At 45.3% G+C, this 20,787-nt stretch overlaps 1 pseudogene; it reads right to left on the minus strand.

Moving 5' to 3' along the window:
• Positions 1–9,387: 9,387 nt before the first annotated feature.
• LOC136122948 (transmembrane epididymal protein 1A-like) lies at positions 9,388–10,267 on the minus strand (annotated as a pseudogene).
• Between the last annotated feature and the right edge of the window lie 10,520 nt (positions 10,268–20,787).

The raw sequence follows: 20,787 nt of genomic DNA on the forward strand, positions 1-20,787 counted from the left end.
TTGTATATTTGAAAGTTGCTAAGAGGGTGGATCTTAAAAGTTTTCATCACAAGACGAAGAAAGAAAGAAAAGAAGGAAGAAAGAAAGAAAAGAAACATGCCTGGGAAGGGCCTGTTTGGAGTTCCTCTTGTCTGGCAGTGCTCTGGTTTTGATCCCTTTGTCATTGCTCCGTGCTTCTTGTTAATCGGACATTTGGGGCACAGTTGTCTGGTCATTAAACCTTGTTATTCCCATTGAGGACATTCACGTATCCCTATCATTTGCCTTTCAAACTTGTGCTTTTTCTTCTGACGAACTGTCACCACATCTGGCATCTCAACCATCTTGCCAGAAACTGTTAAATAACGAGTGAATAGAAGTGTTTTTATGACCTTGCGGAATGAAACTTTCTTTCTTTCTTTTCAAATGTTAGCGACTAAAAAAGAGGTTGGGGGCACTTAGGAAATTTTGAGAAGCCCCAATGATGATGATAAATGATGTTTTACGAATGAAAAAAATGTCTCTGCTTAACGTAGGCATTGTGTTTCCCAACTTCATACCTCTTCCTGCCCACACCCTCCCCCAATCAGCATGCTTTTGCCACTTGCTGGCTGCCTTGGTGCACAATGGAGAGCAATTTGTCAAGGAAAGTTTGCTTTTAATAGGGTGTAGGAGGAGGTGGTGTAGACACTTAGGGCTAAACATCAATATATGAACTAATCAGGTCACTGTCACCTCCCACTCTAGATCTGAGAGCGCCAGGGAGCTTTGTTTTGTTCGCCGATTCCTCCCGAGTGCTTAGAAGGAGCTGGAGAAATAGTGCACGCAGAAAAGATCTAAGAATCCGTCCATCCATCAGTGACTCATCCATCTCCCTCCTCATTTCCCCAGATTAGGCGTGTAACCTCTGGGTACCTGGGGCCGGTCTGCCTTCGTCCGGCCGGGCGTGGCATAAGAAGGCTCAGCAGTGCTGGGGCCTAGCTTTGGGCACCCAGGCAGAACGCGAAGCTTCCTCCCCCGCGCAGCCTCTGCCTCCCGAATCTGGTGTGGTGCCAGACGCTGAGGATACAAACGATCCAGGAGGGGTGGGTACACCACCCCGTCTGGACACTCTTCCGAGTGAGCTGCGAGGCCGGACCTCCAGGCTGAGGCAGGAAAAGAAAGTGCGGCGCGGTGGGAGGCGCGCCCCTCCCTTGGGCGCCCGCTGGGGCGGGCAGACACGCCACGCGCCGCAGCGTCCCCGCAGCCCCTCGCCTGCGCAGAGGCGGGCTCCAGGCTGAGTTCCTGACCTCCGCCCCAGTCCCTAGGAGGGGAGAGGAACTGCGTAGGGGAGAGGGGCCCTGGCACCCCGGCCATTCTCAGGCCGGAACCCCTTTAACAAGAGGGTGGCCGTGGAGCACATCAGGCACAGCCGGGGGCAGCCTGGCAGAACTGGGCTCCGTGCGTTCCTCACGGTTTACTAGATAGTTCTGTGCCCTTAGTACAGTTTTAATTTTGATTTCGTTGAAAAAAAAAATCGAGCGTATTACCCGTGTTCTTTCTTTTGTACATGATAAAACAATCAGAAGTACAAAGGAAGTTAAATGTCTCTCCCAACTCTGTCTGCCAGTCCCCACGCTCCTAGATTCTGTCCCAAGACACCAGGACAGGTTGATGCGCTAGGCAGTGAGGATGCTGCCACGCGGAGATTGGTCCTTGAGGACTGTGTCCCTGGAGAGTGGGGTTGCTAGGGGAAGTTAAGGAACTGTTTTCAGGAGGGCGGAGGGCCCCCGAGGGCGGGCGCACAGTGCTGGGAGAAGGACGTTTTTTCCTGGTTGGGGGAGGAGGGCCTCTATGCAGTCTTTAAAGAATTGCGAATTAGAGAGGAAAGCGGCCTCGTTACCAGGGACACCGTTGGCAGTGAGGAAGGCGGAAGGGTAATCTCTGGACTCTCCTGGAAACTGGAAGGCCCAGAGTTTGTGGGTGAGGGGAGAGAAGAGAGAGGGAGAGGGAAAGGGGAGGGGGGGAGAGAGAGAGAGGCTTGTGGGGATGGGGAGGGGTACCTCAGAGGGGGCTTAAGAGGTTGGGGACTTGAAACATAAACCATTATCCTTCCTGTGGTCCCTTTTGTACCCACAGGCTATTGAAGAGAGAGGAAATATGGTAGACACTCAGTAACCCGGGCTAATGAACTAGATAGTTAACTGTATACTGTTCAACCATCAAACTGGAATAATGCCCACTGTGGTCCTGTAATTAACTTCCAGTCCCACCTAACCAAGATACTAGTAAAATCCTCAGGTGGGTGTGATGTAGGTTGATCTCAGGTGGCCTCGGCCTGCAGTGGCTTGAAGCAGGGTTTCGGTTCCTGGCCAGAGATTGAGTTTGGGTCACGGCAGTGAGAGAGCTGAATCCTAGCCACTAGACCAGTGGTCAGTGACAAGGCCATGGCCCTTCAGCTTTGCAGAAAAGAATTCCCACAAAGACGGAGAGTAGTGAAACAAAGTGTTTATTAGGAGGAAAAGGAGTACAGTACAGGTGGATAGACACACAGGCGGACTCAGAGAAAAGAGTCGTGCCCTCATGGTAGTTTAAATCACTTATATGGGGCATTTCTTCCAGGTTTCCTTTGGCCAACCTTTTTTTTTTTTTTTGGTACGCAGGCCTCTCCCATTGCGGAACACAGGCTCCGGACACGCAGGCTCAGCGGCCATGGCTCACGGACCCAGCTGCTCCGCAGCATGTGGGATCTTCCCGGACCAGGGCACGAACCCATGTCCCCTGCATCGGCAGGTGGACTCTCAACCACTGCGCCACCAGGGAAGCCCTGGCCAACCATTTTAAATTGCCTGGTTCTGAGTCTGTATTTGGTATATCTCAGGATCCTCCCATGTGTGCTCTTGCATCTCTCAGGTAAGATGGCTTCCAGAGAAGAGGCCTATGGGTAGCTTAGCATCACTTCCCTTTTGACCTCCAAGGAGCTTTCTAGTCGGGAAGGTCTCCTTGACTTTGAGAATGAGAAATATGTGGTCTCTTATCTCTTATCTGGGCGGGGCCCAGCCTCCTCTCTCAATTGTCCTGCTATTTTCATATTCGAGTATCGGTCCACAGGGAACGAACTCCAGCTGTTTACCCTGGGCGGGGAGGGTGGGGGAAGGGGGCTATCTATCTCCTACCTCAGGGGGACGTCCTTGTCCTAAGCATGTGCATTTCTTCCCATGATTTCATCATCCAGTTTTACTTAATGATGTGTACCAACGCTAGCACTTTGTTGATGCAGCTTGGGCAACACTATGGGGCAATGCATGACCAGTTCCACTAGTAACTCGTAGAGTGAGTTCCCTCCCAGTGTCCTGGGGACCATCCTTCTCTGGAAGGGGAAGGAGGAACTGGGAATAAGAAAAAAGGCTTTGTTTGCTACTCCCTTTATTAAAACAATATCAATATTTAGTATCTATGTTACAGCAAGGTCCTGGTTTTCCTCGCATCTCCCTGGCTACTCTTTCTTGGTTTGCCTCATGAGTGCCTGCCTTCTTTTTTCCAGTTAGGTGTGGTGCCTCCCAGAGTCCCGTTCCAAGCCCTCTTCCCCGTACCCTATCCCTCAGCAATCTCACCCATCCGCATAAATGGCTTTAATGCCCATTTATGACTTTCAGATTGCCCTCTCTACCCACCCCTTTCTCTTGAGCTCCAGACAAGTTCATCCACCTGCTTCCAGAACAACACCTTGAACTTCATGTCTCCATCCAGAATTCATCTCTTCTTCTCCAGACCCCAGTGTGGATTTCATTTTCTCAGTGACTGCATTTACTTTCTTCCTCAGCTGTACAAGCTTTGGCTTGTCCCACCGTCCCCAACCCCCCCGACCCTACTGACCTCCAGCCGTGATGTCCTGAGTGGGAACCTCTAAATCAGCTTCCTAGTCCTTGCACTTTTCGTCTCATCCAGCCACCATCACCTGTTAGTCTCCTGACTGGTCTCCCTGCTTCCAGGTTTGCTCTCCAGGCCTCACTCCACATGGAGCCTGAGTGATGTTTCCGAAATGGAAATCTGATCATTACTGTCAGCTTTAGGATAAATGCCAAATGCCTTCATGTGGCCTAGAAGGATTCTGACCCTTGTCTGCCTTTCCACCTTCATGGTTCACCACTCCAAGCTCAAACACGGAGGTCCAGTCATCCCACTTTCATTCACTTCCTTCGGTGTTTATGCAATTACCTGGGGACTTTTCCTATGGCCGTTTCCCTTTTTCCTGACTGTTTCCCTTACAGCTCTTCCCTTGGCCATATTCATCCTTCAGGTCCCTGTGGTGACGTCACTTTTCTAGGAAGCTTTCCCTGATTCACAAGTCTGGATTAGCTGCCCCTCATCACAGTCCCTTTCAGACTGTACTTACCTTGCTGTTTATTTGCCTTTCTTCTCCCACAACCATAATGAGCTTGAAGGCAGGGACCTGTGCATCTGGGTCACGTCATTATTCTCATGTCCCAGCATGGGGTCTGGCATATAGTATCAATATATGCTCAATAAATATTGAATAACTGCTTGAATGAGTAAATGAAAGAATTGAACATGTGAAAATAGATGAAAACCAATCAAAGGAGAACAAGCAAAGGCTTTATATTCAGGGCTTGCTATAGCAAGGGAGTTAGCCACCTTTATTTGCTTTTTGGCAAAGACTCAAAGACAGGCAGAGGAATGGGAACGCTTCATAGTGGGAAAAAAAAGAGAAGGCATCAGTTATGCCTTGATTGGAGGCTGTTGGCATAGGGAAGCTGCAGGCTGGCTAACTAGAAGTGGGGTATCATGTGATTGCTTAGGGGTGCATATTTGGCTTTCTTTGGTTGGTCCTAAGTTGGAAGCAGGGCAAAAATTAGGGAAGCTGTTCATTATAGTCAGGTCCTTCCCATTTTGGGTCAGTTGTTATAGGGGTTGTTATTTGGCTACCTGGACTGGTTAGTAGTGCGTGATAGCTGACTTTCTACAAGTCTGATTTATAGATAGCAGGCTGGCTTCCTGGGCTGGTTGCTGCAGGTTGTGGGTCAGAGTTTTATTTTTATATATGGTCTGGTCATTGCGCATATGTGTATTCAGAATCTCAAGCTAATATGTATTGAGCATCTACTGTACACCATACTGCGTATTAAGTGTTGTTTATGCAGAACCTTATTTATTTCTCACAGTACCTCTGTGGGGTAGGTATTACCATGTCTGCTTAACCCCGATCACTTCCTCCTTTGAAGCTGATATTAGTCACATTTTCTGTCTTCTGGCCATCCTTGATACCTTACCACCTCCCCCTCCTCCAAATTCGCCACAGACTGGGCTCTGAGTTCTTCTCCGGCCCAAGGTTGCCATCTTCCGAGCATGTCAGTATCCTTACTCAGTTCCTTCCCACAGCACTAGACTCCCAGTTCTGGATTTCCTTATCTTCAGTGACCTTCACCTGCAACACTTTTCAGTCAGCCATGCCTTGGTCGTCAGGCACATCAGTCAACTTCAGCAGGAAAGGCCTCTTCTCTGATATGTATACCCTCCCATCCAACCTCTTAGTGTGTTGAAATACATTCTACCCTTTTAGCCCTGCCAGGCAGTAATTAATTCTGGGTAAGAGCATTATGGTAGATTTCAAAATACTTTAAACTACTTTTTGTTATTTTCTAAGACGTCTAAAATACGTAACATGAAAAAGAAAAAAAAAGCCTCTAAGCTTATTTTTTTTAATTTAAAAACAAGTGTCACCTACCTGCACACCCGTCACTCTGTCATTCTCCTTCTGGAGGATACAGGGAAAGGATAAAGTCCATAGAACATGTATAGTTGTAGTCAGACTGCAGTCAGAACCAATAATGGTGGAGTTCCTTTAAAATGAAGTCACTGTTACTCTTTTGGAAGGTCTGCAACAATCATGACAAACACAGTTGACATAAATCACGTTTGAGTGGCCACGTTCCATCATGCTGAGTGTGATGGTTAATCAACTTGGCTGGGCCACGGTACTCAGTTGTTTGGCCAAACATCAGTCTAGATGTTGCTATGAAGGTATTTTTAAAAAAATATTTATTTATTTTTTGGGCTGAGGCTTTTTTTTTTTTTTTTAAATAAATTTATTTATTTTATCTTTGGCTGCATCGGGTGTTCGTTGCTGCGTGCGGGCTTTCTCTGGTTGCGGCACGTGGGGGCTACTCTTCGTTGTGGCACGCAGGCTTCTCGTTGTGGTGGCTTCTCTTGTTGCGGAGCATGGGTTCTAGGTTCACGGGCTTCAGTAGTTGTGGCACGTGGGCTCAGTAGTTGTGGCGCATGGACTTAGTTGCTCCACGGCATGTGGGATCTTCCCGGACCAGGAGTCAAACCCATGTCCCCTGAGTTGGCAGGTGGATTCTTAACCACTGCGCCACCAGGGAAGCCCGCTGTGCTGAGTCTTAGTTGCTGCATGCGGGATCTTCCTTGCAGCATGTGGGATCTTTTTTTTTTGAGTTGTGGCATGTGGGATCTAGTTCCCAGACCAGGGATTGAACCGGGGCCCCCTGCATTGTGAGCGTGGAGTCTTACCTACTGGACCACCAGGGAAATCCCTGTGAAGGTTTCTTGTTTTGCGGTACTCGGGTCTCTCACCGTTGTGGCCTCTCTGGTTGCGGAGCACAGGCTCCGGATGCGCAGGCTCAGCGGCCATGGCTCACGGGCCTAGCCGCTCCGCGACATGTGGGATCTTCCCGGACCGGGGCACTAACCCATGTCCCCTGCATCGGCAGGTGGGCTCCCAACCACTGCACCACCAGGGAAGCCCCCTGTGAAGGTATTTTTAACAAATGTGTTTAACATTTAAATTAGTATACTTTGAATATGCAGATTACTCTCCATAGTGTGGGTGGGCCTCATCCAATCAGTTGAAAGCCTTAAAAGAAAAGTCTACGGTGTCCTGAGGAAGAAGGAATTCTGCCTCCAGACTGCCTTCAGACTCAAGATGGCAACATCAACTCTCCCCTGGGTCTCCAGCCTGCTGGCATGCCCTGAAGATTTTGGACTTGCCAGTCCTCAAGTTCTCATGAGTCCATTCCTTAAATTCTCTGTATGTCTATCCACATCCTATTGGTTCTGATTCCCTAGAGAGTCATGACTGATTCGCTGGGCAAAGGCCAGATGTGCAGGACAAGAATTCCCGCACACAGCACAAATGAAGATAAACAGGACCCACCTCTGTAAATTACTTCCCATCTCTCTCCTAGCCATCGGTTTTCTGCACCTCCAATTACTCCTCTTTAAGTCAGGCCCAGCATCTGATAAGACTTATTTACATTTGTTGACTGAGGGATTCTACTTTAGCAGGTGGTTCTCAGCCAGTGTGTGATGTCATTAGCATTTTAAGCTTCTTGTTTCCAAGCTGAAGAAGTAAAAGTCTTACCATTATTCTTGAATAAAGCATGGTCTACTAACAGGGAAAGAGAGGTGTTTATCATAAGGCATCCTGAAAGTAAATCTGTGTTAAGTCTTCAGGGAGAGGGTGCAGCCAGATTTTATGGAGAAAAAAAGAATACAGAAATATCTAACTTTTGCTATTTTTCAGTGATAAGCGATCATATGGACCCCTTGTTATGGCCTCTCCCAGGGCTTTGGGCAGAAGATATAAAGTGAGGGGCCCTGCGAATTCCCTGGCAGTCCAGTGGTTAGGACTCAGTGCTTTCACTGCTGGGGGTGCACAAGCCGCTGGAAAAGCTGGCTCTGTTTCTGGGCTTTTTAGGGTGGGGACAGAAAGAAGGGTGCTGACCTTTCCTTAGGTTGGTTCCTGCTTTGGTCGGGAGGAAAGCTGAGGCTGGCCTGGTTCCAGCTGCTGGAGGAAGACGTCTTCTCCTTAGACCCAGAATGTCGCTCCTCTGCAAGCCCAGCCCATGTGACTTGCCAGACCCTTGCCCCACTTCCATCCTTTCCCTTGCTCCCCTTCTTTGCTTTAACCCCTGTCCTACTGTTTCCAGGGCCTGTTTCCACACTCTTGCACCCTGCTTCTTTAGGGAGTGTCCAGGCATATTTCAGAGGACAATGTGTAGCCCATCTTGCCCTCCATCTGCAAATGCAAATCTCTCTCTGTGCTTCATAGAGATTTTCTGTCTCTGAGGACAGCATCTCTGACTGTGTGTGCCATGGCAGAATTGCCACTGCTTCATGTGTGGGCACTTTTCTCTGTGGTCCTTTGTCCACATGTATGGCCAGCATCTCCTCCTGTCTTCCTGCCTCTTCAGGCTTCCAAATGCTACGTTTATCATCTCACATAAGCAGACACATGCTATCAGAAGCAGTTTTCTAATTGTACCCAGGGATAAGTACTTTTATATAGTTTGCTTTCATATATTTCACTGAGTATGTGAATTTGTTAGCACCTCCTCTCCTCATTCTGGGAGGAACTCAGTGACTGGCTGGAAAGTTCTGCAGGTTCCAGGGGCTGCAGTTTCCCTCTTGGCTCCAAGTCCCTTCATCTCCAGAACCACTGAGGTCATCTGTGCCCCATGTTTCATGGCGGTTCTTCCCCTTCTGCTCCCACCACCTGAAATCTGGGCCCTTTCTTTGGTCTTGCCCCAGAATCACTCACACAAGACACATGTACGTGTATCATAAGGCTTTACTGAAAGACTCTGCATAAGCAGTGGAGTTGTCTCATGTCACAGCAGAACCCAAACAACTTAAAATTATACAAATGTAATCCTCGTTTCTTACACCCACCTTTGGGAATTCCTCCCTTGCCTCCTTTCTCCCTGCTAAAGGAGGGCTGGAGGAAGACGTCTTCTCCTTAGACCCAGGCCCTCACTTGAGCCCTGCTGAACTGATTGCCACCCCCTTTCCCCTCATCCCTTACTCCCTGAGGCAGAAGTAGCCTCATCCAGTTTAGATTAGAAAACAGCAACAACAAAACCAGCTCTTCTTCCTGTTACACTTTAGTGTGAATAAAAAACAGAGAGACATGAAGAAAACAGAAGTCCTCACCACGATGTGAAAACAGAGCCCCTTCCCTCTCACACATTTCACCCCTTCAGCCGCCGGCGGCACACACATGCACACGCTAAGCCAGCCCCGCCTCAGACACGCAGAGCCCTGCCGAGTCCCCAGAGACCCTCCATCTCTCTCTGTTCCCTCATTTCATTTCTTCCTCTTGGATCCCAAAAGCTGTCAAAGAAAAACACTACTCCTGCTCTCACTTCATGTAAGTCCATGGTTAGGAACCATACTGAATAGCGAGACAGGAAAGAGACAGGCCTGGAGAGAACAGAGAGAGAGATAGCAGGAATCCTAGGAACTGGAAGGTTCATTTAGGAACAAGGAAGGCGACCCCTGTGATGGAAAGCCACACTGCAGATCCCAGGACATTTCTGCACTAGGCACACAGTGGGCATCCTCAAAACTCTCATTACAAAGGGTACAGCACAGGGACAGATTCTATACCTAGACACCCCCATCTCGTAGTTGGGCCCCTGCCCAGAGCTTCTCAAGCTCTTCACTGCCCTCGCCTATGGGTCACAGGTGGTACTTGGCACCTGGGACCTTTCTCCAGGGGGAGAAGCGATCATGCCAGAGGCTGCAGAGGCCGTAGATGGTGGTCAGCAAGGCAGCCCCTAAGGCCAGGTGCCAGCAGAAGAAGATGGTGAGGAAGGTGAGGTCCGTGGGGTTTTCCCCTCTCCAGGGCTGCCCCGAGGGCGGCGTGTACATCAGGATGTTTAGCTGCATCAGCCAGCTGCTGAGCACCAGCCCCATCCAAGTCTTGAGCACCCAGAGCTGGGGCTAGCTGGGGACCCAGATCTCGATGGCGAGCGCCAGGCCGACCGGGAAGGCAGGCACTGTGAACAGCGTGTGCACGTGTGTCTCCAGGGCGCCCTTGTGCCCGGCGTGGGTCACCACCAGCAGCACCAGCGCACGGAAGGCCAGAGCCTCGGCCGCCTGCTCCAGCTTCACACGCCTCGCACGCCTGGCTCGCGATGTCCACCACGCCACTGAGGAGGAAGGACCCGTACGTGGTGAAGTGCCGCCACTCGTCCTTGAACGTGAACGGTCACCGAGGGGCCTCCCAGTCCACCATCATCAGCCGCTTTGTTCCTGGCGGGTAGAAGAACTCGGGGAAGATGAGAATCAGGGAGAAAACCACCTTCCCCACTCCTTCCACAGGGACCAGCTGCCACCACCTGTGCCCTCGCTTCTCCCTTGGGGGCAGAGGGGCTTTGAGGAACCTCTGTCCCCGTAACAGGGCCAAGGACACCAGCACCGAGTAGTAGAGTGAGAAGAAGAAGAAGAAGATCCCTGCTACCAGGTGTCCCCCGAGGGTTCCCATGGTCTCAGTGTGTATGTCAGGGCCACCAGGGCGACAGCGGGAGATGAGCAGCAACCTCGCAGGCACCCCTCACAAGCAAGAGTGGCTACTTTTGAACAGCAGGGAGATCTGCCCGATCCAGCCCCACCCATGCTTCCCACACAGGGAAAGGTGTCCAAAGCATCTGAGTCACTCCCGGGTGGGACCTCTTTCGGAGGCGTAATGGTGGGCGTGCGTGCATTGCACCACACTTTGTTCCTTACTTAGATGCTAGGCCTGGGATTTCAACCTCTGCCCCTCACTGTAGGCACTGGTTTGCCCTTTCTCTCACAGTCTCTGCCCCACCCCTCCACAAGGAGAGGGGAGGGAAAGAGTTAGGTTCTCCAGGAAAGAGACTTCTCTTCCACTGACGGTCTCTTGGTGTCAGGCATGTTACATAATTTTTTTCTCATTTAACTCCATCAACATTGGGAGATTGGGATTGACATATATACACTACTGTGTATAAAATAGACAACTAATGAGAACCTACTGTATAGCACAGGGAACTCTACTCAATGCTCTGTGGTGACCTAAATGGGAAGGAAATCCAAAAAAGAGGGGATATATGTATACATATAGCTGATACACTTCATTGTACACCACCACATTGTAAAGCAACTATACTCCAATAAAAATTAATTTTAAAAATCCCTCAACAACTCTATAAGGAAGTTATTGCTAAACAAATTTTACAGGTGACATGAGGCTTGGCGGGTGGGGTGGGGAAGGGACATGCATGAAGTCCCTTCTAGCAGCCAGCACAGAAGAGGCTGGATGGGGACCGGGTCTGTTCATTTATCAGCACAGTGACTGAATTTCAGCTCCAACACTTGCAACTCACATGACTGCGAGCAAGTTACTTTGTCTTCCTGAGACTCGGTTTCCTGATCTGTAGAATGGGAATAATCATTACTTCCTAGGTTTGTTGTGAGGATTAAATATAGACATACCTTATTTTATTGCACTTTTCTTTATCAGGCTTTGCGGATATTGTGTTTTTTAAAAAAACTAAAGATCTGTGGCAACCCTGAATCAAGCTAGTCTATTGGTGCCATTTTTCCAACAGCATTCGTTCCCTTCGTGCCTCTGTGTCACATTTTGGTAATTTTCACAATATTTCAAACTTTTTGTTATTATTATATCTGTGATCACTGATCTTTGGTGTTGCTATTGTAATTGTTTTGGTGTTTTTTAGTAATAAAGTATTTTAAAATTATGGTATGTATGTTTTTTTTAGACATAATGTTATTGCACACTTAATAGACTACAGTATAGTGCAAGCATAACTATTTTTGTTTTTCGGCCGTGCCGTGCAGCACGTGGGATCTTATTTCCCTGATGAACGAACCCGTGCCCCCTGCAGTGGGAGCGCAGAGTCTTAACCACTGTACCACCACGGAAGTCCCAAGCATAACTTTTATATACACCAGGAAACCAAAAAATTTCCATGACTCATTTTATTGCGATATTCACTTTACTGTGGTAGTCTGGAACCAAACCTGCAATACCTCTGGGGTATCCCTGTAGAATAATGTATGTAGAGTGTCTTATACATAATAAATACTCAAAAACTGACAGTGATTATTAGTAATTTTGCTATTGTTATTACTAATATTCCTTGCTAAATTCCTATGATTCTGAAGTTGTTCAAGTATTTCTATGAATGATACCAAAGCAGGAATCATAAAGAAAAAAGTGAAAAGCTTAATTATATGTAAATTTTTAAAGTTTTTATTAATAGAAATTAGATTAATAATTTATTTATATGTTAAAGTTACTGTTAAAAAACCAATTTCAAGAGAAAAACAAACTGTAAAATTTTACTCTATATGTAACAAAGTGTTAGTCTACTTACAATATAAAGAGCTCTAACAAATCAAGAAGTTACAGATGAACACCTCAGTAGGAAAATGGGCAAAGGCCATAAACTGGCTACTCATCTAAAAAAACTATAAATGTTTAACAAACCTATGAAATTCAAGATAATGAATCTCGCTGGTAAGCAAACGAATAATAATAAAATCAGCATGATACATGTTATGGACTGAAAATTTGTCTCCCCGCAAGATTCATATATTAATGCTCTAACCCCCAATGTGATGGTTTTTGGAGGTGGGGCCTTTGGGAGATGATTAGGTTTAGATAAAGTCATAAGTGTGGGACCCTTATGATGAGATTAATGCCCTTATAGACAGAGGAGGAGAGACAAAGCTCTCTCAGAAGAGTGTGAATTCTGTTGTTGTTGGGTAGAGTGTTCATACATGTTTGATCTAGTTGGTTTATTGTGTTGTTCAAGTCCTCTGTTTCCTTACCTATCTTCTTTCTGCTGTTTCTCTCCATGGGCATGCACTGAGGAAAGGACATGTGAGCACACAGCGAGAAGGTGCCTGCCTGTGAGTCAGGAAGAAGACACTCATCAGAACCCAACCATCTGGACTTCCTTGGCAGTCCAGTGGTTAAGACTCCGCGCTTCCACTGCAGGGGGCACGGGTTCTATCCCCGGTCAGGGAAATAAGATCCTGCATGCCATGCAGTGCGTCCAAAATAAAACAAACAAAAACCCAACCATCTTGGCATGCTGGTCTCAGATTTCCAGCCTATAAAACGTGAGAAAGAATATTTGTTGTTTAAGCCACCCAGGCTACGGTATTCATTAGAGCAGACTGAGCTAAGACTGAATTTTGGTACTGTGAAGTGGGATGCTGCTGTAACAAATACCTAAAAATGTGGAAGCAGCTTTGCAACAGGATAGTGGGTAGAGGCTGGGAGAGTTTGGAGGTGCATGCTAGAAAAGATCAAGATTGCCATGAACAGGCAGTTAAAGGTGATTGAGCTGAGGGCCTACAAGGAAAAGAGGAGAGCTATAGAGAAATGTCCATTTTCTTAGAGAAAGCATAAATAGTCATGAACAGAATGTTGGTAGAAATATGGGCTATAAAGCCTGTTCAGGTGAAATCTCAGATGGGAATGAGGAACATGTTATAAGACAATGGAGAAAAAGTGATAAATTTTATAAAAATGGCGAAGAACTCGGCACAATTATGTTCATGTTTTAGTGTTTTGTGGAAGGTAGAACTTGTGAGAAATGAAAATGCATGTTTAACTGAGGCAATTTCTAAGCAAAGTGTTGAAGGAGAGGCTTGGTGCCTCCTGATTGCTTATAGTAAGATGTGAAAAGAAAGGAATGCATTGAAGAAGCAGTTGTTAAGCAGAAAATATCCTGAGGGCTTCCCTGGTGGTGCAGTGGTTAAGAATCTGCCTGCCGACACAGGGGACACGGGTTTGAGCCCTGGTTCAGGAGGATCCCACATGCCGCGGAGCAACTAATCCTGTGCACCACAACTACCAAGCCCGCACTCTAGAGCCTGTGAGCCACAACTACTGAGCCCACATGCCACAACTACTGAAGCCCGCTGCGCCTAGAGCCCGTGCTCAACAACAAAGAGAGACCACTGCAATGAGAGGCCTGCGCATCGCAGCAAAGAATGGTCCCCACTGGCTGCACCTAGAGAGGGCCTGCGCACAGCAACGAAGACCCAACGCAGCCAAAAATAAATAAAATAAATTAAAAAAAAAAGAGATCCTGAACTTACGGTTTTGAAAATTCTCACCCTGTCCATATTGCAAAAAATGAGAAAGTTTTTCTGAAGAGAACAGTAAGGTGGGGCCCAACAACCCTTTGATAAGGGGATTAGTATGGGAATAGACTACAGACCTAATTAGCCACTCCAGCAGCAACACTAACAGTTTCAACCCAAAGGAATGGAGCTCAGACCAAATGAGGGAAGGCTATTGGGCTTGTTAGATCCTATAGACAGGACTGGACCATAAAGTTATTTGGCTGTGAACATGTGCTATTCTTCAAGACAAGGGAAAAATGACCCTGAAGGCAATTCAGAGATCATCAGGGCTGCTTCCTTGGTTTCAAAAGGTAGGAGGGGTGGGCATCACCTCAGTTTCAACAGGTCAGATAGTGGTCTTCTGGAGCCTTGGGGGTGGGGCCACCTGGAGGCAGGGGGTGGTAACCTGCCACGCAGAGCAATAGGGATGGCGTTGCCAATCCACTGGGTCCTGAAGGCAGGACCATTGCTCCAATGGACCAGAGGACTGAGCATAGAGCCAAAGAGAATTATTCTCCAGCTGTAAGATGTAACAATATTTGCCTTGCTAGGTTTTGTACTTCCTTGAAACCATAACACCTTCCTTCCACTTTCTCCCTTTTGGAATGGGAATGTTTAGCCTATGCCTGTTCCAGGACTGTATTTGGAAGCAGGTAACTTTTCTGGTTTCACAGGTTCACAGCTGGAAAGAAGTTTTGCCCCAGTATGAATCATACCTTGAATCTCACCCATACCTGATTTTGATAAGACTTTAGGCTCTTGATTTAAGAGTTGATGCTAGAATGAGTTGAGACTTTTGGGACTGTTGGGATGGGATGGATATTTTTGTATATCTTTATGAATTTTAGGGAGGCCAGGGGCAGAATGTTATGGACTGAATGTTTGTGTCCCCTTAAAATTCATATGTTGAAGCACTAATCCCCCAGTGTGATGGTAGTTGGTTGGAGGTGAGGTCTCTGGGAGGCAATTAGGTTTAGATGAGGTCATGTGTGTGGGCCCCCCCGGTGGGATTAATGTCCTTACAAGAAGAGAAAGAGAGATGAGAACTCTCTGTCTGCCATGTGAGGACACAGCAGAGAATGTGGTCATCTGCAAGCCAGCAAGTGTGTCTTCGCCAGGAACTGAATTGGCTAGCACCTTGGTTTTGGCCTTCCCAGCCTTCAGAACTGGAGAAATAAATGTCTGCTGTTTAAACCACTGAGTCTGTGGTAATGGTGGCCCAAGTAGACTAATAACATTGATCCATTGGTCATTTAAAAGTGTGCTAATTTCAAGATTGGTTCAAGATGGCGGAGTAGAAGGACGTGCCCTCATTCCCTCTTGCGAGAGCACCAGAATCACAAGTAACTGCTGAACAATCATCGGCAGGAAGACACTGGAACTCAACAAAAAGGAAACCCCACATCGAAAGACAAAGGAGAAGCCGTAGTGAGATGATAGGAGGGGTGCAATCACAGTAAAATCGAATCCCATAACCATTGGGTGGGTGACTCACAAACTGGAGAGCAATTATACCACAGAAGTCCACCCACTGGAGTGAAGGTTCTGAGCCCCACGTCAGGCTTCCCAACCTGGGCATCTGACAATGGGAGGAGGAATTCCCAGAGAATCAGACTTTGAAGGCTAACAGGATTTGATTGTGGGACTTTGACAGGACTGGGGGAAACAGAGACTCCACTCTTGGAGGGCACACACAAAGTAGTGTGCACATCAGGACCCAGGGGGAAGGAGCAGTGACCTCATTGGAGACTGAACTAGATGTACCTGCTAGTGCTAGAGGGTCTTCTGCAAAGGTGGGGGGTGGCTGTGGCTCACTGCGGGGGCAAGGACACTGGCAGCAGAAGTTCTGGGAAGTACTCCTGGGTGTGAGTCCTCCTGGAGTGCACCATTAGCCCCACCAAAGAGCCTGTAGGCTACAGTGCTGGGTCGCCTCAGGCCAAACAACCAACAGGGAGGGAACTCAGCCTCACCCCTCAGCAGGCAAGCAGATTAAAGTTTTACTGAGCTCTGCCCACCAGAGCAACACCCAGTTCTACCCACCACCAGTCCCACCCATCAGGAAGCTTACACAAGCCTCTTAGATAGCCTCATCCACCAGAGGGCAGACAGCAAGAAGAACTAGAATCCTGCAGCTTGTGGAATGAAAACCACATTCACAGAAAAATAGACAAAATGAAAAGGCAGAGGGCTATGTACCAGATGAAGGAACAAGATAAAACCCCAGAAAAACAACTAAATGAAGTGCAGGTAGGCAAACTTCCAGAAAAAGAATTCAGAATAATGATAGTGAAGATGGTCCAGGACCTTGGAAAAAGAATGGAGGTAAAGATGAAGAAGATGCAAGAGGGCTTCCCTGGTGGCGCAGTGGTTGAGAGTCTGCCTGACGATGCAGGGGACATGGGTTCGTGCACTGGTCCGGGAAGATCCCACATGCCGTGGAGTGGCTAGGCCCATGAGCCATGGCTGCTGAGCCTGCACATCTGGAGCCTGTGCTCCGCAATGGGACAGGCCACAATGGGAGAGTCCCGCGTACTGCAAAAAAAAAAAAAAGTAGATGCAAGAAATGTTTAAGAAAGACCTACAAGAATTAAAGAACAAACACACAGAGATGAACAATACAATAACTGAAATGCAAAATACACTAGAAGGAATCAATAGCAGAATAACTGAGGCAGAAGAATGGATAAGTGACCTGGAAGACAGAATGGTGGAATTCACTGCTGCAGATCAGAATAAAGAAAAAAGAATGAAAAGAAATGAAGGCAGACTAAGAGACCTCTGGGACAACATTAAACACAACAATATTTGAATTATAAGGGTCCCAGTGGGAGAAGAGAGAGAAAGGATCCAAGAAAATATTTGAAAACATTATAGTCGAAAACTTCCCTTACATGGGAAAGGAAACAGCCACCCAAGTCCAGGAAGTGCAGAGAGTCCCATACAGGATAAACCCAAGGAGGAAACACTGAGACACATAGTAATCAAATTTGCCAAAATTAAAGACAAAGAAAAATTATCGAAAGCAGCAAGGGAAAAATGACAAATAATATACAAGGCAACTCCCATAAGGTTAACAACTGATTTCTCAGCAGAAACTCTACAAGCCAGAAGGGAGTGGCATGACATATTTAAAGTGATGAAAGGGAAGAACCTACAAACAAGATTACTCTACCCAACAAGGATGTCATTCAGATTTGATGGAGAAATCAAAAGCTTTACAGACAATCAAAAGCTAAGAGAGCTCAGCACCACCAAACCAGCTCTACAACAATTGTTAAAGGAACTTCTCTAAGTGGGAAACACAAGAGAAGAAAAGGACCTACAAAAACAAACCCAAAGCAATTAAGAAAATGATAATAGGAACATACATATCGATAATTACCTTAAACATGAATGGATTAAATGCTCCAACCAAAAGACACAGGCTTGCTGAATGGATACAAAAACAAGACCCATCTATATGCTGTCTACAAGAGACCCACTTCAGACCTAAGGACACATGCAGACTGAAAGTGAGGGGATGGAAAAAGATATTCCATACAAATGGAAATCAAACGAAAGCTGGAATAGCAATACTCATATCATTAAGACTTTAAAATAAAGAATATTACAAGAGACAAGGAAGAACACTACATAATGATCGAGGGATCAATCCAAGAAGACGATATAACAATTATAAATATATATACACCCAACATAGGAACACCTCAATACATAAGGCAACTGCTACCAGCTATAAAAGAGGAAATTGACAGTAACATAATAATAGTGGGGGACTTTAACACCTCACTTACACCAATGGACAGATCATCAAGACGGAAAATTAAAAAGGAAACACAAGCTTTAAATGACACAACAGACCAGATAGATTTAATTGATATTTATAGGACATTCCATCTGAAAACAGCAGATTACACTTTCTTCTCAAGTGCACATGGAACATATTCCAGGATAGATCACACCTTGGGTCACAAATCAAGCCTTGGTAAATTTAAGAAAACTGAAATCATATCAAGCATCTTTTCCAACCACAACGTTATGAGATTAGAAATCAATTACAGGGGAAAAAATGTAAAAAAACAAACACATGGAGGCTAAACAATACATTACTAAATAACCAAGCAATCACTGAAGAAATCAAAGAGGAAATCAAAAAATACTTATAGACAAATGACAATGAAAACACAAAGATCCAAAACCTATGGGAGGCAGCAAAAACAGTCTAAGAGGGAAGTTTATAGCAAGAAAATCCTACCTCAAGAGACAAGAAATATCTCAAACAATCTAACCTTACACCTAAGGAACTAGAGAAATAAGAACAAACAAAACCCAAAGTTAGTAGAAGGAAAGAAATCATAAAGATCAGTGCAGAAATAAATGAACTAGAAACAAAGAAAACAATAGCAAGGATCAGTAAAACTAAAATCTGGTTCTTTGAGAAGATAAACAAAATTGATAAACCTTTAGCCAGACTCATCAAGAAAAAGAGGGAGAGGGCTCAATTCAATAAAATTAGAAATGAAGAGGGAGAAGTTACAACGCACACTGCAGAAATACAAAGCATCCTAAGAGACTACTACAAGCAACTCTATGCCAATAAAATGGACAACCTGGAAGAAATGGACAAATTCTTAGAAAGGTATATACTTCCAAGACTGAACCAGGAAGAAATAGAAAATATGAACAGACCAATCACAAGTAATGAAATTGAAACTGTGATTAAAAATCTTCCAACAAACAAAAGTCCAGGACCAGATGGCTTCATAGGTGAATTCTATCAAACATTTAGAGAAGAGCTAACACCCATCCTTCTCAAACTCTGCCAAAAAATGACAGAGGAAGGAACACTCCCAAACTCATTCTATGAGGCCACCATCACCCTGATACCAAAACCAAAGATACTACAAAAAAAGAAAATTACAGACAAATATCACTGATAAATATAGATGCAAAAATCCTCAACAAAATACTAGCAAACAGAATTCAACAACACCTTAAAAGGATCATACACCATGATCAAGTGGGACTTATCACAGGGATGCAAGGATTTTTCAATATATGCAAATCAGTCAATGTGATACACCATATTAACAAATTGAAGAAGTAAAACCATATGATCATCTCAACAGATGCAGGAAAAGCTTTGACCAAAATTCAGCACCAATTTATGATAAAAACTCTCCAGAAAGTGGGCATATAAGGAAACTGCCTCAACAAAATAAAGGCCATATATGACAACCCCAGAGCAAACATCATTCTCAATGGTGGAAAACTGAAAGCATATCTTCTAAGATCAAGAACAAGACAAAGATATCCACTCTCACCACTATTTTTCAACATAGTCTTGGAAGTCTTAGCCATCGCAATCAGAGAAGAAAAAGAAATAAAAGGAATACAAATTGGAAAGAAGAAGTAAAACTGTCACTGTCTGCCGATGACATAATACTATACATAGATAATCCTATAGACGCCACCAGAAAACTGCTAGAGCTAATCAGTGAATTTGGTAAAGTTGCAGGATACAAAATTAATGCGCAGAAATCTCTTGCATTCCTGTATGCTAACAACAAAAGATCAGAAAGAGAAATTAAGGAAACAATTTCATTCACCATTGCAACAAAAGAATAAAATACTAGGAATAAATCTACCTAAGGAGGTAAAAGACCTGTACTCAGAAAACTATAAGACACTGGTGAATGAAATCAAAGATGACACAAACAGATGGAGAGATATACCATGTTCTTGGATTGGAAGAATCAATATTGTGAAAATGACTCTACTACCCAAAGCAAGCTACAGATTCAATGCAATCCCTATCAAATTATCGATGGCATTTTTTACAGAACTAGAACAAAAAATCTTGAAATTGGTATGGAGCCACAGAAGACCCCAAATAGCCAAAGCAGTCTTGAGGGGAAAAACCGGAGCTGGAGGAATCAGAGTCCCTGACTTCAGACTATACTACAAAGCTACAGTAATCAAGGCAATATTGTACTGGCACAAAAACAGAAATATAGATCAATTGAACAGGATAGAAAGCCCAGAGATAAACCCATGCACCTGTGGTCAACTAATCTATGACAAAGGAGGCAAGAATATACAATGGAGAAAATACAGTTGCTTCAACAAGTGGTGCTGGGAAAGCTGGACAGCTACATGTAAAAGAATGAAATTTGAACACCCCCTAACACCATACACAAAAATAAACTCAAAATGGATTAGAGACCGAAATGTAAGACTGGACACTATAAAACTCTTAGAGGAAAACAGGAAGCACACTCTTTGATATAAATCACAGCAAGATCTTTTTTGACCCACTTCCTAGAGTAATGGAAATAAAAACAAAAATAAAGAAATGGAACCTAATGAAACTTCAAAGCTTTTGCACAGCAACGGAAACTATAAACAAGATGAAAAGACAACCCTCAGAATAGGAGAAAATATTTGCAAACAAATCAATGGACAAAGGGTTAATCTCCAAAATATATAAACAGTTCATGCAGCTCAATATTAAAAAAGCAAACAATCCAATCAAAAAATGGGCAGAAGACCTAAATAGACATTTCTCCAAAGAAGACATACAGATGGCCAAGAGGCACATGAAAAGCTGTTCAACATCACTAATTATTAGAGAAATGCAAATCAAAACTACACTGAGGTATCACCTCACACCAGTTAGAATGGGCATCATCAGAAAATCTACAAACCACAAATGCTGGAGAGGGTGTGCAGAAAAGGGAACCCTCTTGCACTGTTGGTGGGATTGTAAATTGATAGAGCCAGTATGGAGAACAGTATGGAGGTTCTTTGAAAAACTAAAAATAGGATTACCATATGACCCAGCAATTGCACTAGTGGGCATATACCCAGAGAAAACCA

Source organism: Phocoena phocoena, chromosome 4 (assembly GCF_963924675.1).
Source record: "Phocoena phocoena chromosome 4, mPhoPho1.1, whole genome shotgun sequence".
NCBI lineage: Eukaryota > Metazoa > Chordata > Mammalia > Artiodactyla > Phocoenidae > Phocoena > Phocoena phocoena.